This window comes from Ictidomys tridecemlineatus, chromosome 5 (genome assembly GCF_052094955.1).
Source record: "Ictidomys tridecemlineatus isolate mIctTri1 chromosome 5, mIctTri1.hap1, whole genome shotgun sequence".
Taxonomy (NCBI): Eukaryota; Metazoa; Chordata; class Mammalia; order Rodentia; family Sciuridae; genus Ictidomys; species Ictidomys tridecemlineatus.
Genome location: NC_135481.1, coordinates 172,596,462 through 172,603,541, shown reverse-complemented (window position 1 = coordinate 172,603,541; position 7,080 = coordinate 172,596,462). Strand labels below are relative to the sequence as shown.

The following is a 7,080-nucleotide window of genomic DNA, read 5'->3' as shown; positions in this document are numbered from 1 at the left end:
CACCCTACTCACCCTGCTCCTTCTCTTCCCTCACCCTTGTCAGTCCTGCCTCTCACATGCGTCACAACTCTGCTTCTTCCCACTCCTGCTTTGGGATCCCAGAACCTGCCATTTCTTTGTCCCAGAAGGCTCTGCTCCCCTCACCCCTCCTCAGGATCCTCTTGATAGGATTACATGGCTGCTATAAAGGAACCTGCCCTAAGACTATGCCTTAGGGGATCATTTCTAGAGTTCATTCCTAGAGAAGTTTCTCTGATCTTGAAGAATACTGGAAACCATGAGGAAGAGGCCCAGAGTTCCCTCCTGAGGGACATCTCTTGGTGTTGCTTTACTGAAACTGCCTTTTACCATTGATGACTGTTCTTCTCTTTAGAGGGGTGACAAGGGAGAAATGCAAATCTCAGATTAAACCCCAAGTCTCTTAACTTTTTTTAAAGTACTCCCCTCCACTTTAGTCTAGGTTGTGTGAGAACAGGTAACAACAGTTCATTTGAAACATTCATTTCAGCAGACCCTCTGCCCCTCCCCACCCTCCTGTGTCTTTCTATCCTCTCATGTGCACCATCTAGTGGCCCTGCCAGTGTCCCAGGGGCTGGGCCTCATTTTCAGATGGACTCTGCTGCCAGCAGCCCCACAGCTTTCTCTCTTCCTCCATTTTCCATTTGTCTCACCTGAGGACTCTCCACCATGAAGACACAGGAATGGTCTGTAACTGTGAAGAGGTGAACAGCAGGGACCAAAATTATAGGAGCCCAAGAGGGCACCTCGTGTGTGATGGAAACATTTGAGGATCATGCTGGTCCTGAGTCAGACAGGTGTGGAACTGAGGTGGATCCCACCATGACTAAGCAAGAGTCAGCACCTTGGTGCTACCTGTCATCTAGCTCCTGGAAGGCTGAGGCAGGAGGATCTCAACTTCCAGGCCAGCCTTGGCAACTTAGCAAGACCCAGACTCAAAGAAAAATAAAAGTTCTGAAGATTCAGTTCAATGTTAAAGCCCTTGCCCAGCAGGTTGGGGGCCCTGGAGTGGATCCCCTGCACTGCAAAACACCCACTGCTCCTGCCTTGATGCATGTGACATCTCTCCTCACCATTGCCCAGGGCTCTGAGGTCATGGCCAGGAGGACGTTGACACCAACCACCCTTAGAAATGTGAGAACAGGCACCTCTCTTATTCTCTATGGCTCTTACTAATCTACAAAAGCTGATTCTTTTCTTTTGGGGGAAGGTCACACTAGGGATCAAGCTCAGACCTTGCACATGCTGAGCACCTGCTCAACCACTGAGCCACACCCCAGCTCCTCTAACATAATGTGTTTCTTGCTACTAAAATATATTATTGTTTAGCTTTGTTTCTAAACTCTTTTCTTAGGTTTTCCTACCATAGCAAAATACCTGAGACATTAACTTATAAAGATTTAAGTTTGATTTGTCAATGGTTTCACGGGTTCCAGGCCATCACCGGTTGGCCTTGTCGCTTATGGTCCACGGCGAGGCAGTATATCCTGGCAGAATCACAACATGGAGCAAAACCACTCACCTTTGGCTAGGAACAAGGTTTGGCCAGGTTTCCACTGTCCCCTTCAAGGACATGCTCCCAAAAACCACAAGTCCTGCCACTAGGTGCCACCTCTTTAAGATTGAATCACATCCTAATAACACCATCTTAAGTACCTAGTCTTTTAAAACAGGAGGCTTTGGTGACCCTCAGCATCCACACAATAGCTTTAGCCCTCTGGAACATGTTCACTGCTTCCCACCTCCTCTTCTCCACCTAAACATAAGCCCCCTGGAGTGGGACACTCAGCCCACGTACCTACGTATGCTCTTTCCTAGTCCCTGCCAGTCCTTGGGCACTACCCACTACCTGCAGGCCCAAGATGGGCCACAATGATACCTGACCCCTCTGCATTCTCATTCATGGCCATATTGCCACCCTTTGGGCAGCTCTGGATGTAGCAAGGGGAGATGAAGGCCAGCAGGCCAAGGAAGAAGGAGGTGAAGGCCAGCAGGCCATTGTGTTGGGCATCCTGGCACTCTTGGTAGGGCACTGGGCACAGCGCTGCTGTGCTGGCTGGTCACCTATTTATGCGATCACATGTTTCCTCAGAGGAGATTTGGTATCCACCTGTGTCATCCTTAAAAAGCAAAAAAAGAAGGGCAGTAAAACATCATGTCCCAGAACCGCCCCTTTCTGTTCCCAATAACCTAGGCAAGTCAACAGAACACTGGAAGCAGACCCGACCTGAATGTCCATATAGGTATTATCATGAAGAGCATCATTTCTCTCTCTCTCTCTCTCTCTTTCTCTCTCTCTCTCCATACACACACACACACAGACACACACACATACATATACATACATATATATAATCTTTCTCTAGCACTGGAAACAATAGAAAAATGGTGCTATCCATACAAATTGCTTTCTCAGACATTCACAAAACTGCCTGGGATGTAGGCCCTATGATGGGGCAAAGTATGCTATGATGTCACTGCTTCTAACCTAACCTATAACCCCCTCCCCCTGTGTGGTGTGGAATCCAGCACTGTGCTCTTCCAGGCCGCATTCACTGGGCAATGCACTGTGAAAGACAGAGGTGTTATGAGTCTTGCCTCTTGCCAAGGGAACTTTCCTGAAAGAGGTTTCCAACATCCTGGGCATCACACTCCATTTCAGGGAATATTCCCTGGGATCTCAGCAAACTATCCCACTGCCCTAGCACAGCTGGACTGGATCATTACAAATCTTTCTCCAGAAGGCTCCCACAGCCACCTGGTCCCAAACCATCTGCAATAATTCAGGTGTCTGGGGACACACGTTGGTTTGTCTGTGCAGAAGATGGTAGAGGAGGGCATAGGTCACTGGAATGTCACTGGCCACAGTGTAAAAGGATCTGCTGGGATTGTGACTCTGGATGCAGGGGGACAGGGACAGACTGGGTGTCTCCTAGAGACATATCCAAGAATTATGGCTGTCCAGAAGAGGCCGGGGGTCAAAGGGCCTCTTCCTGTCACAGACCCTAGAATAAGGGCAGTGGATCTAAGGGCTGCTATGTTCAGATCAGGGTCAGGCTCCAGCCTAAGAGTGGTAATAGAAGGGACAGTCAGGTTTGTAGGGTCCCGGTTAGCCCTATTGCAGGACATGTGACCAGGAAAGACACACCATTGTAGCCAGCACTGGAAACCACAAGAAAGAGGCCCAGAGTTCCCTCCTGAGGGTGAAGCCAGATCTTGGTGTTGCTTTACTGCAACTGCCTTTTGTCATTAATGACTGTTCTTCTCTCCCTTTCTTTGTGAGGGTGAGGGAAAAATGCAGTCTGAGAGCTTTCCAATGGGAAAAAAAAAAAAAACAAGGATCATTTCATGACTGTCCTGTCTAGAGCATCCCTCACTCCCACCACTATGATTTTCTAACTTGGGTCTATATGAATACATCACATGGCACCTACTACAACTTTGCAGATACGTTGTTTTTGTTTTTGTTTTGTTTTGTTTGTTTTTTGTGTGTGTTCCTGTAAAATAAAATCTCCAAGAAAGAAATGTCTCCATCTCTTATGTTCAGTACATGGCCCCTCTACTGATAGAGGGCTTGCCACATGGTGGGTTTCCAATGCATTAATGCAAGAGGGAAGGAGAGGGAGAATCCCTGGGAACCAGTCTCAGTTCTCCAGGGAGTTGCTATATGACCTAGGGCAAGCCACACTTGTTTCCATGGTTACTTATCAGGTGTACCAACCCCTCTTCCTAGCTCACTGATACCTTAAAGAAATTGGATAATGGTGCTAGAAAAGGTTAAGGTGTTCTAGGATGCTTTCCTAACTAAATGTTGAAAATATCCAGATTAAACCCCCCCCTATCTCTTAATTTTCTTTAAAGGACTCCCATATTACCCTTAGACCAGGTTATCTGAGAATAAGTAACAGTTAATTAATTTCAGTAGACCTTCTGCCCCTCCACGTTCCTCCCCACCCCTCCTGCATATTCTCCCCTCTTCTCTGCACCATCTACACTGCCACTGTCCCAGCAGTGTGGACTTCATTTTCAGAAACTAACCATGGGTGCTACTGGGGCTATGAAAGTTGTTCCTCTCCTCAAACCATTCTGGGGGGACACTAGAGAGGATTTGTGATGGAAAGGAACTAGAGGCATCTGAAAGTAGAGAAAAGGAGATCTTATTCAAATTGGCCATGGCAATGCCTGTGATACGCACAGGGTATTTAAGGAAAGCTGTCAAAGAAACCAGGAGTGTATCAGTAAGCTTTCAGCTACTGTCACAAATTTCCTCAGATCACCAACTTACAAAGAGAGAAAGTTTATCTGAGCTCAGTTTTCACTGTTGCCCAGTAGGTCTTGGGCCTATGACCAGGAAGGCATGAAGGTGAGGAGGAGGAGAAGGGGCAAAGTCATTCCTCATGGCCAGGAACCATTGAGAGGAAGAGGAGGGGCTGGGTCCTAATAAGCCCTTCAAGGGCAGACCCCAATGAAAGGAAGACCTGTCCCCAGACCCCACCTCTTGAAGTTTCCACCCCCTCTCAAGAATGCCAACCCTGGGACTAATCCTCTAGTACATAGGCATTTGGGAACAAGCTGTAGCAAGGAGCTTGGGGTTGGGGAAGGATGATATTGTCTACATTTGATTATGGTTGGAAAATTATTAAAATGAATATGTTTAACAAAACTCCTAGAACTTGGGCTGGGGATATAGCTCAGTTGGTAGAGTGCTTGACTCACATGAACAAGGCCCTGGGTTCAAACCCCAGCACCACAAAAAAAAAAAAAAAAAAAAAAAAAAAAAAAAAACCTCACAGAACTCTACATCAAAAACCGTAAATTTCACCTGATGCAAATTAGACCCTAAAACAAGGAAAGCTAGGTGCAATAGCCTCTTCCTTCAGTCCCAGCTGCCCAGGGGGTTGAGGCAGAAGCATTGAATGCATTAATTTAAAACCAGACTAGGCAAAGTAGTGAAATCCTGTCTCAAAAAAAAAAAATGGGGGTCGGGGGGACTGGGGTTGTGGCTCAGTGGTAGAGTGCTCGCCCAGCATGCGTGATGCACTGGGTTCGATCCTCAGCACCATATAGAGATAAAATAAAGATACTGTGTCCACCAATATCTAAAAAACAAAATATTTCTTAAAAAACTTTTTTTAAAGAAAGAACAGAATGTGTAGCTTGGTGTTAGAGTTCTTGCCTAGCATTTGTTGGACCCTGGATATCTTTATCAAAACTCACAGACCTCTACACCTAAAACAGTGAATTTTCCTCATGGGCTAAAGTATAGGCTTCACCGTCATTTTCCATGCCTCTAGATGTCTCTCCTTCCTTCTGGCATCCCTGTCTCCTGTCTCTTTATTCTCCCCATCATTACTTCTTTCTCTCTGGGGAAGAACTTCGTTACCCTAACCCATTCTCTAGAGAGCCACCAAAATCCTCTGCTCTTTCCCCTCCCCCTGGCCCAAATGACACTGTCTTTGGCTTATATATATGACTCTGCTATCCCCAATACCACTTCCCCCTTGTCTGGGGTGGATTTGCCCAGAACTTTGGGTACTGAAACTGCCCGTGGCAGGCTCAGTGGTCCATGCATTATGCAAGCTACTTGTCCCTCCCCCAGAGACCTAGACAGACACAAGGTTGCATTTACAAAGGTTTATTTTCCATGCTTCAGGGTCCCACTCCAGAGTGTGGGGGTGGCAGGTGGGGGGGTGGCTCAGTAGGTGACAGACTTTGTGAGCTCAGGAGACTCAGGTGACCTACAAGCTGCAGCAGCCAGAACAGCAGGTACCTGAGGGCAGGTGCAGATGTGTGGCATTGTCCAGTCATTGGCTCCTACAACTTGTCAAAAATGTCATGGTACCCAGTGTCACTCACACAGCTCTCTGAGCAGAGGAACTCATGAATGTGGGCGCTCTGGGATTGAGCACAGCTCTGGGGACTCAATCTCTATGTCCCCTGTGGGAACCTGTCCTGCGTGACTGCCCCAAGTACACACCTTAGTTGCAACACTGGCCCAGGGCATCTCAGTGTCCCTACTCCCAAAATCTTCAGGTCAGATGGACAGGGCGACCTCAGAAAGTTCTTATCCAAGCAGTGCAACATCTGGATGGTGTGCACAAAGCAGCCTAACCCATCAGACCAGTAGATGTTGGGCCCCATGCAATGCCCCATCCTTGGGGTCACAGAAAACCCATGAGGGGATGGAAGCAGTTGAGCTGGAGGAGAGAGGTGGTGGGGAAAGTAGTGGCTGTGAGGTCGGGCAAGTGCAAGGAGCACATGCTGGGGTTCAGGGCTCAGGGGTACAGGTGCTTGCACCAGGCAAATCTGGACAGTGGTCAAGGGCAAAGGTAAAATGGACTAAGCTGGTTTTCAGTGACTTGATGATCAGTTCTCAGGAATAGCTATCAGCATCCTCACTTCCAGATGTGGGACAGGTCTCCCCTGGGTTACAGCAGGGGGACCTTCCCCTTCAACTCTGGGCCAATACTGGTGTGCACCCCTCTGTCATCTGCCCACACCACCCCTATTCCTCCACTTCTCCTGTCCCATTACTCAGACTTCATCCCTAGCCCCTTGTAGAAGGAGGGGACTTTCCTTTCGAACTGTGGAGCCATCACTAGTGTGCACCTCTCTGTGAACTTCACCCCCCCCAATCCAGAGCTTCCCCTGCCCCATCACTCCAACTGGATCCTATTCCCCTCCAGAGGGTTCCTGAGCCATGCAGAGCACACACAGGTCCCTCCTCCCATGCCTGGCCTTGCTCTTGCAACCCACCACTAACCTAGTGGGCCTCACTTGGGTCTATAATCCAATGCTCACCCTACTAGAGACCTCCAGGTGGCTTCCAGGGCCTAGAACCTTGGGGAAGACAGGCACAACTAGTACCTCAGACCTTTGAAACAGCCAAGCACCAGTGGGGAGACTGTGGGGTGCCCACATGCATAGTCTAACTTATTCTACAGTTCCACATGGAGCCCACTGAGGCTTGGGCAGAATTGAGCATGGTGATCAGATTTCCTTCAGCTCTGCCACAGCTAGAATTAAAAGGAATCAGCTGGACACACAGCACTAAAGAACTGG

The 7,080-nt window shown here is 48.3% G+C and overlaps 2 pseudogenes; both read left to right on the top strand.

Annotated features, from left to right (window-relative positions):
* Positions 1 to 200: 200 nt before the first annotated feature.
* On the top strand, positions 201 to 404 carry LOC120887115 (small nucleolar RNA U3; annotated as a pseudogene).
* A 2,736-nt stretch (positions 405 to 3,140) lies between these two features.
* Positions 3,141 to 3,329, top strand: LOC120887110 (small nucleolar RNA U3; annotated as a pseudogene).
* The last annotated feature ends 3,751 nt before the right edge of the window (positions 3,330 to 7,080 follow it).